Source organism: Mus pahari, chromosome 10 (assembly GCF_900095145.1).
Source record: "Mus pahari chromosome 10, PAHARI_EIJ_v1.1, whole genome shotgun sequence".
NCBI lineage: Eukaryota > Metazoa > Chordata > Mammalia > Rodentia > Muridae > Mus > Mus pahari.
The window spans coordinates 98,371,330-98,382,020 of NC_034599.1; the positions used below are offsets into that span (position 1 = coordinate 98,371,330).

At 43.6% G+C, this 10,691-nt stretch overlaps 1 protein-coding gene across 1 annotated transcript in view; it reads right to left on the reverse strand.

Annotated features, from left to right (window-relative positions):
• Positions 1–10,691, reverse strand: part of Nek11 (NIMA related kinase 11) — a 181,319-nt gene that overhangs the window by 17,359 nt on the left and 153,269 nt on the right.

A 10,691-nucleotide genomic window follows, 5' to 3' on the forward strand; every position in this document is an offset into this window, starting at 1 on the left:
GGCAGAGGCAGAGGCAGAGGCAGAGGCAGAGGCAGAGGCAGAGGCAGAGGCAGAGGCAGAGGCAGAGGCAGAGGCAGGGGAATCCTCTGAGCTCAGGAAAGAGTTCAAGGCCAGCCTGGGAGATAGTGAGACAAGGCCTCAAACACCAAAATTAACAAATGAACCACGTGTCAATCTCTCCAGAGCTACCCTCTCAATATGGCAGAGTTGTTGCAGCCATGAGCTTGCTGCACTGCCTTTAGCTGGGTAAGACTAGGTCTGCAGACACTGCCTCACTGGCAGGGCATCTACTATTGGCAGTTAATAGATGCTGGGGGAGGCATACCGTTTCATGCAGTGCTGCAGCTGCAGACAAACTGCATGTTCCTGTGAGTAACCTCTTGTCCACACCCATGTAAGCAACTGTAGTTGAACTCAGGTGGTCACATACGATAAGACAATATGAAGAAGTCAGATATCAGAGAAGAAGCGAGGAGGAGAGAGGAGAATGGGGGTGAGGATAACTAAAAATTATAATATGCATAGAAGAAACTGTCAGAGAACAAAAATAAGCCTAAGAAAAATGAAGGAAATGGAGGTCGGCTCTCCAGTGCAGGTGAATCTGAGGTCTCACTTTCTTTTGCCCACCATCTATTCTTCCTCTCCACCTTCCTTTTCTCTTTCTTTTCTTTTCCTTTGTTCCTCTCTTCTCTTCTACGTCATTATTTTATTCAGTGGGAGAAGAAATATATAGGAAAGTTAAAATGATGGCCATTGCAGAAGTTACACAGCCCTCACTACATGAGCTTACACTGTCAAGGCTTAGTATAAGCATGAAGGACATGGGCATCACTCTTCTGGAACAAGGATGCAGCTTGCAAATGTGATTTAAGAAAAAAAAAAAAAGATAAAAAACATGGAAGAGTGCATCTTAAGAAACTGCTCTTCCAGAGTCCTGAGTTTAATTCCCAGCAACTACATGGTGGCTCACAACCATCTGTAATGGGATCTGATGCCCTCTTCTGGTGGGTCTGAAGACAGCAACAATGTACTCATAAATAAAACAAATCTAAAAAACAAAGAGAAAGAAAGAAAATGAAAGAAGTTTCTCACCCAACGAAGCTGTTGAAGGCACCCTCAGACTATACCTAGAAACAGTGTGCATTGTCCAGTGTGAACTGTGTCCAGTGTGAACTGTGTCCAGTGTAAATGAACTGATGTGATTCTCTGAAATCAAGGAGAATGTGTGGGCCTGGCTTTATGTGTGATACTGACAAATGAAGGGTACATGCAAAAAGATTCTAATAAACGCTTGTATTTGCTTTAAATTTTACTCTAATTAGGGATCACTTGAAAATATGATGATTAGCAATTAGGTTGTTTTTAATGCTTGATTTGGGCTTTCATTTGCAGCAAGAAGTTTTATTAGAGTAGAAAATCAGAGGGGCATAATATTTCTCTCCCTTTTTAGGAAGCTAGGCTGTCTGACTCATCTGTTTATAACAATCATAGAATGGCTGTCTATGGGATTATGGGTCAAAGGAAGGGACCTTCCTTTGCATATGCACACCTAGGTCCAAAGTCACCAATGTCTTCATGCCTTTGTGTTGAAAACTAAACAATTATAAGTATGACAAGCTATGGGAAGACACAAGTGTTTATCGCCATACATGTGAATAAAGAAATGGTGGTATATGCACATATGTGTGCACGGACAGACTTACTAGAGGAGATCCTCCCATCTGCAGTGATAGATACCTAGAAGAATTATGCTAGGTGAGATAATCTAGGCACTCATAAATTCTGTATGCTCACATTTACATAAACAAACAATATGTGGATATAGAATGGCTGGGGGTGATGGGAAATTCAAATTAAAGACAGATGAATTACACTCACATAAAGAGACTAAGTCTTCTCTCTGATACAGGTCATAGTCCAGCCTAGGGAATGTGCCACCTATACTGGGCTAGGTCAACTAACCATCAAGAACATTTCCCATGGACATGCCCACAAGCCAAGCTGATCTAGTTACATCCTCGGCTGAAGCTCTCTTCTCAGGTGATGCTAGGGTGTGACACATTGATAGTTAAAATGAATCCACAGGATTCTAAAGCCTTCCTAGGGCTTGCCTGCCTCCTTTGCTTTCCCATTTTAATTACACATACTCTGTGGGCATGTCAGAGGTCCTGCGAGTCTGTTGGATTGTCCTTGTTCACTCCAGATTAGGGGGGCTCAACTGGAGTCTTTGCTGCTTGCTATAGGCAAAGACACTACGGTAATAAGAGAGTTGGCCAATTGTTCATTCAATATAAAGGAGTCTTTTAATAAACATACACCACCACTTACACACCAGCAGATACCACTTACACACCAGCAGATACTTAGAAGGCGCTTTGGATCCTTGGCACCTTTCTGTGTGACTTTTCCTGAGACTATAAAACAAACATTTGTTGACCTTAGATAGGACAACAAAGTTAGACCAAAGAAACTACTCCACGAAAATCTAGATTGGTGAGCCAGTAAATTTACTGGGATCACTTACAGGAGCATGGGTGACCCAAAAGCCTCCTGGAAACTGCATCCCTAGACATCCTTGTATACTTGCCAACAGTTCTAAGGGAGGGTCTCTACTCTCCCATCAATCTCCCCCTGCTTATATAAGTCTGGATAAGGTCCTATGGGTCCTACAACTCCCCGAGCTTCAGCTTCCCCAGTCTTGGGACTCCTCCTTCCTCACGCTAGGAGAAAATGCTTGAATTTTAAGGAAATAGTCACACCTGAGATCCACTTAAATCCCACAAGTCGCTAGGATTTATACTTGGGAGAGTTGGCTTCTGACTGAGCTCTGTGCATGGTAAAAGTCACACATTTACCTGTAAAATGCACTCATTGCTTGTACCCAGGTCAGGAGGCTAGGAAGATACGGCAGCATCTCCAAGGCCAAAGAACGCGTACAGTCTCTAGTGTGGGCACTGTACACTCACAGCCTGTCTGTTGTGGTCAGATACTAGGGTTACAAACATCAGCTGGACCCAGTAAGAAGCCTGTCAGCCAGTGACCCTGACCCAGAGGAGAAGGTGCCCTTGAGGGGAGAGGTAATAAAGCCATGGATGGTGCCAGCTTTCTCCATGCTCCAAGCACTGTGTCCCATTGACCAACTGACACATGGGAATACTACAACCCTGGGAAATAGGCTCACTACCCAGAATTCCCAGACAAAGTTTCAATGAGGAAAGGAACACGTGTTCAAAACCACAGGGTTTCTTAGGGGATACATAAGCAACAGGCCAACCATTATACTCCACACACAATCCAGTCTGTGATGCTGGTGCTAGAAGCCAGCAAGATACTGCTATGCCCAGTGCCCCATCCTGGGTGTGGCCAAGAGCTGTGTTAATGGAACATCTTCAATTTAGATCAGAGTCTGGGTGCTGTAAACTATAGAAAGATAAAACAATATGCTGTTACACAATGCCTGTCTTTCCCTGTGCTTGTCTTTCTTTTGCACTGATATAGCCTGCACCTCTTCCTACAGATGTCCCTACAGATGTGTGGAGACAGCCTCCAAGCTTGCCCACTGCAGCTGCCATCTAGGAAGTGTGAATCCTAGCACCTCTGACACCCAGTTTCACTTTTCACTTTGAGATATGTGCTATGTACAAAGTAAGAGGAAACAGGGGAAAAAGGAAAAACTGAGATTCAAGAGTTTCAAAAATAAAACCCCCAGAAAATAATAGCTAAGTTGTCTACCAATGAGGTTGTCTACAACTTTCTCCCTGTCCAGTTGAGAACTAGACTAGCCCTTACTCAGAATCCACTTGGGATAACCAAAGACCTGTCCCACTGTTACAGATTGCTGGTCGACCTTTTGGAAAGCCACACACAAGTGCAGTAAAGAAGATAACTTGCTTTTATGGGACCCTCGTACCTCACACATCCCCATCCCCACCCCCGTGCACTCACACATGGACCATTTACTAAGCATTTCCTCTTTGTGCTGAAGAGTTGGGAAAAAACAAAAACAGAAGAGAAGTTTGCCTAAACTATACCAAGCATGTCACTTGTCCCTTTGGAGACATACAACAGGGATGTAATGCTATGTATGCCTTTCAACATGTGTTACATTTCTGAGTGAAAGGGGTGTTTTGTCTGTAGCATTCTTCAAGCCATCTGGTAACACTCAGCCCCTGACTTAACACCACACCAGCCATCCTTCCGTGTAGACAGACAATGGCGTAGGTGGTCTCCAGACCCCACCCCTTACTGAGGAGATACTGACAGTGAGTAATTGCTAGTGCAGGGAAAATCATCCTCTTTTGAGAACATGGCTACTGGTTTCTCATATCCCAGCACATGGCTCCACATCCAGGCACATACACACAGCACTAACAGAGAATGCTGGGACACTGAGGCAGGGGATGGGGAGTAGACATGATCTTATTTCATTATATGGAATGCACGCACGCATGAGCGTGCATGCACACGCACACGCACATGCAGGAGATTCTCAAAAAATAAAGAAAAGGTCTTTAAAGAAAAACAAAATTGGGACTGGAGAGATGGCTCAGCAGTTAAGAGCACTGACTGTTCTTCCAAAGGTCCTGAGTTCAAACCCCAGCAACCACATGGTGGCTCACAACCACCTGTAACAAAATTTGATGCCCCCTTCTGGTGTGTCTGAAGACAGCTATAGTGTACTTACACATGATAAATAAATAAGTCTTTAAAAAAGAAAAAGAAAAACAAAATTGAAAACCATTTTTTTTTCTTTTTGCATTTTATAAGCATGCCCCAGGCCATGAAGATCTTGGTGTGATCCGGAAGCAGAGGGACGTGAACCTCACTGTCTGGAGGTTGTAGTTCACAAGGGCACCTTCCTGAGCCTTTCAGGTGGTAAGAGGAGGTTGCTTTACAACATCCTGGCTTCCAACGATGAGAGGCCCTTCTAAGCTCAGGTCCAACACATTATTTTTATGTCAATTATTTTTTAATAATCCAAATAATAACTTGTGAATCTAACTGATATAGAGTTGTGGTTTTCCCAAAGAATCAATTAGGAAAGAGTACATATGCCAATGAATTTCTCAGTATTGTGGTAGTCCAAATACTCACAGGGAAAACAGGAGTTCTAACATTAGAGAGAACTACAGGCCAAGCAAAGACCAAGAGGGAGTGGAAAGGGGAATAAAGTCACTCCTGGCTCTTTGCCCCTTTGTTTAGCCACTAGATTTTGCTTGTTTTTGTATTAACAAATTGTTTTTATGACGTAGTAGAAAATGGGTTTGTAGCAAACAAATCCTTGACATGTTTCAGGCAGTGGAATTAAGTTCTTCCATGCTTTATTCCTTACAGACTTCTCTGGTCGTTGGGTAAGAATGGACTGCAGAAAGAATGGGCAAAGCAACACAGCAGAAGTTTAGCTGAAGACCAGTGAGGCGCTAACCCAGCAGAAGCAGGAGCACAGCTGAAGACCAGTGAGGCGCTAACCTAACGGAAGCAGGAGCACAGCTGAAGGCTTATGGGGCTCTCTCTACCTTGGGTCAGTAGTAATGACTATACCTTGACATTCTTTGATTGGGACATGACCATGAAAAATAGAAAATCAGAACACCCCTGTTAATTAATGCCTGAAAGGAGAGAATATGGCTGCTGGAGTGTTGCTATCCTAGAGGGCCCAGGTTCAATTCACAGCACCCACATGGAGGCTAACAACCATCTGTAACTCCCGTCTAGTGGATGTGACACCCTCTTCTGCCCTTCATGGGTTCTAGGAATTCATGTAGTTCATATACATACTGCAGGTAAAACACACATACACACAGAATAAAATAAACCTAAAGTAGAGGATATGGATATCAAACCAGTCAAGAGCGCCCTGACCCTGATCCCTCAGATGATTTAAATCAAACTCTACTTTAAGTTGAGTGCCCAGCTCTTTTTCAAGGGTCATATGTTTTTAACTTGAGGATTGAGTAGAGAACATACAGAGTTAACACCCTGAAATAGTGCACAGTTCAGTTCTTCGTTGGGTGGCTTTCTATCACCAGCAAGCCACCTTTGTGAAATTCACCTACATTTCCTTTGAAATTAAGACTACTCAGACTGATATTTCAGTCAACACGCTCTCCATAAAATACCGTGTGAAGAACTCGGTACGGACTGAAGAACTGCTAATGTGCTGCCATTCTTGATACTACTAGGACTGTACCATCTTGATGCCCATTTGACCTGGCTTTGTGGAAACTCAGAACCAAGCTATACTCACAGCCAGGGCAGAGATGATCAGCACCCTGACTTCCTAATTTCTCTTTTCTCTTTTACTTCCTCTGTGTTATTCAACTATGTTTATTATATCTTTTTCTTTTCTGATGCTAACACGAACTAAAACGTTTTCCTCAGGTGTAAGTGTTAAGTCCTGATCAACAAAACATGCTATTCAGAAGTGCTAACTGTGAGTCAGGTTTTAAAATGATCCTCATGAAGTATTAGAAAATGAATATATCCTTAAATGGGACAATTTTCAGTCTCTCAAAGGCAAATATGTAAATTTTTATTTTTCTATGTTCCCTAGTTTCCACAAATGGTAGGAGGTCAATTAAACACTTGCTGTATTACTGTTTGCCATTGCTCTATGAAATATTTGAGGTTATGTACTTCATGAAGGAAAAAGGCTTGCTGAATGCAGACATCATGAGTTCAAGTGTCTCAAGAGCATGACACCAGCTTCTGGTTGGTCATGCAAAAACCTCATGATGGAAGGGACCACACGACAGATGCTTAAGACAGAGAATCCACAGAGGAGGAAGTGGGAAAGAGAGGGACATCGAGGCAGAGAGAGAGAACAGAGACACAGAAAGAGAGATTCAGATACACAGAGAGAGACAGAGAGACAGAACCACCTCCTTTCTTTGTTTTCCTAGTCCATCTGAATGACTAACCATCTTATCTGAGGTTCCTCTTAAAGGCTGCACCATCTTTCAGCATCACCACACTACAGACTAAGCTTGCAACACAAGAATGCCTTCAGAGACACACTCATCTACGGCTCTCCCTTGCTGTGAGTTTGGCTCATTCTGAGAGGCTTTCTAAAATCCCAAGCTAAGAGGGGCAAGATAAAATTGAGGGAAGACTTGTAGTCTCTAGTTCATCAAGGAAGAGTTCAGAAGTTGCCAATGCATTCAGTCAAATGGCCAGGTAGAAAATAAACAACTCTTTCAGGTTTCAGAAAGAGTAAGGGCACAGGGCAAACATGGACTACAAAATCTGCAGAGTCAGACAGGTGAATGTCCATAGCTATGGCTTATCAGAGCTCCTTTATGAGTGGAAGCCAACTATGGAAACCATCGACCAGGTTGAGAACATGAACTCTAATTCATGCATGTGAATAGTCCCTCCAGACAGATCTCATCTTGGAGAAGCTCACAGGTTTGTGGGATCTAGCACAAGCAATGCTTTAGGGGAACTTTCATAGCATTGAAAACATAAAAGAGCTAAACACAGATGGACAGCTGTTTGGTGTCTGGACAGTTGAAAGATTTGCAGTGAACAGCCCTCTCTAGCTTAGCCAGAAGAAACAGCACTCACTGATTATTCTTTATGTGCAAGACTGTGTGTGTGTGTGTGTGTGTGTGTGTGTGTGTGTGTGTGTCCATGTGCACATGCACACATTTTCTTTTGGAATCCAAAGGTCACCTTTAGCATCCTTCTTCAGGACCTGTCCACCTTGTATTTAAGACAGGGTCTCTCACTGTCTTAGAACTTGCCAAAGAGGCTATACTGACTTGCCTGGAAGCCCTAGTAAAACCTCACGCCAGGATCACAAGTATTCAACCACACCAACTGTTTTGGATAGGTTCCGGGGATGCATCTCAAGTCCTCATCTTACACAGCAAACATTTTACCAGTTGGACATTCTTTATCAACCCAGCCTGCTTGATATTCTTGTGATAAGATATTACTTAGTACTTTGCTTATTTATTTATTTTCATTTACTTTATGCATGTGTGTATGTGCTTTCATGTGTATGGATACATACATGTACAGATGTGTGTGCACACGTGTAGCTCAGAGGACAAATTTGGGTAGCATTCTCAGGAAGGCTGTCTACATCTTTTAAAAAACATTCTCCACTATTCTGAAGCTCGCAAAGCAGGCTAGACTGGCTGTAGAGTTCCAGGGTTCCTCCTGTCTCTGCCTCTGCAGCACTGGGATTACAAGTATTGGTATGTGTGTGCATGTATCATGTGTGTGTGTGTGTGTGTGTGTGTGCACATGCATGCTTGTGTGTACCTGTCTGTGTGCATGTGCCTGTGTGTATGTGTCTGTATGTATGCATATGTGTGTATATGTCTATGTTTGTGTGTATGTACACGTGTGTTGACATGTATGTGCGTACATCCACCCATGCACACATGCAGAGGCTAGAGGAGGATGCTAGGTGTCCTTCTCATTACTCTTGGCTTCACCCTTTGAGACAGGTTTCTCACTGAATCTGGAGCTACACTGGAGGACTTGTCTCCTGACTCCCTTTGCATAGTGCGAAGGTTAAGCACACACATCCATGCCCAGCTTTTTACATAGGTTTTGCAGGATTTAGCTAAGGTTGTCCCAAGTCATCTCTCAGATCTGACATCCAGAATTTTTACATGGGTTCTGAGGATGAAAGTGGTGCTTGTGATTTCAGAGCAAGTTCTTTACTAACCAAGCAAACCACTGACTCCTTTAAAAAGAAATATCAATTTAGGCCTCTAAAACTTCTTAGATGGAGTTGGGCTCCAACTATAGATTGCCAGGAACTGCCTTGAAGTAGTTCGAGTGAGCAAACATGAATCCCATTCTCATAGCCTCTGACTCTTAGGTCCCAGTGGCAAGGGTCTCCGTATCTGCTGAACCCCTGGCTACGTGAAAGAGTGTACCTGTCCCTACCAGATCACCTCTGAACCCAGCAAGAAAACATCCGTGCTTCCATACAGACTTGGGAATAACAGGACCCTAATATCCTCCCAATTATTCTAAGGTTTATTTATTATTCTGTTCTGGGATGAGAGTTTCAGAATGTCACACCCACTGGGGCTTGCGGAAGGACAACTCTGATGCCCTGAATCTACCCCACATTACAAACAATCCAAAATAATGTAGATATGGGGGGGGGGTTACTTTTTGCCAATATCTCCATACATTTCTGCCTGGGAGAAGCTGTCAGTCTCTTCCCAAGATCCCATGAGCTAGGAGCCCAGTATGGCAGATTAGAAACTGTTAGTCAAACTCACGGAATATATCCATAAACATAAGGCTTCCATCACCTTATGTTGGGACTGGTTTAAGGTTGTCATCACCAAACACATCAAAGTATTCCAGATAATATTGGAATAGCTGTACCAGTTTATTGCAACTTTGTCAGAATTAAGATTAGTCATCTCAAAATGGTTCCTATTGCTCCCAGATGTGAAAATAGTAAGAAAAAAAATACATGAGTTTAAATAAGAACAAGCCAGGGGACACTTGAGATGGTGGATAGACTCTATTAGCCATACACTCCCCATCTCTGTACCTCTGCCTTGAAGGTGACCACAACTCGATGGCCTTCTTGGGGATTTTCTGCTTGATTTCAAACTTGAATAGTTATTAAAAATTAATGAAAGAAGTATTTTTATAATCAATTAGGGATCAACTGGAATTGGAAAGTAATTGGAAAGGTCAAGCAGCAGGTGAGAGAAGAGGGCCTCCAGCATTTACTGGGCACCCTCTTTGTATTACACGGGGTACAACTTAACACTTAGATGGGTTTGCACTGGGTTCACTTCTGACCTGCATGCTTCACTCAGTGACAGGTGCCCACCATGTCCTAAGCTCAGTCGCATGTGTCAATGTGGGGCAAATGCAAGCCCATCCCAGATTCGGCTATATCCTACCAAGACTCGACCTGATAATGGGAAGCCATGGAGGAGACCTGAGGATCTGAGCTGGACAGAGACAGACACATTGCTTTGTGAGACATCCCAGATTCAGTGGCTTTCATGCTGGGGACCAGGCCTTCTTGAGTTTATACCTCAGTCCACTATGTCCCTGCCCATTCCTGCTTCCTCCCTGCACCTATGAGTGAATCCAGAAAGGCAGTCTTCCCAGGAATGGCTCTTCGTGTGAGCTATCTCAGCCCTTACATCCCCTACTCCTGCCTACTGCAGAGCTAGAAAACTACCCATTAAACAATAGTGATCAGTCTGAACTTGCCTACAGCCTTCGGACACAAGGCCATTGCCAGCAGCTTCCAGGCTTCGGAAGAGCTAACTGGCCTTACAAAGATTTGGTTGACCTGTAGTGGCGAAAATTGATAAAGACGTTAGATTTCCACACTAAGTCAACGTATTATAGAATGGGAGAAAAACAGACAGAAGCCAGAGGATGAGATCTTCATAACCCCCAGGAATCTAAGCTTTGAATGACCACAGCCATAGGCTGAGGGTCAACCTGAACTGCTTACATATGGAATGGTAGGGACCAGCTCTATGTACAAAACCTTGCTTTCATAGGAATGGTTGCCATTCCTGAACAAGAGAAATAGACACCGAATATACGTCAGGCAGCAGGGCATGGATGTGCCCACCTCCTTGGAAGAGATGGGCCTCTGCTCTGAATTTCAGGAGCACTGGCACCACTCACAGGCATCTGACACCCATTTCTGATCGATTCTCTCTCTCTCTCTCTCTCTC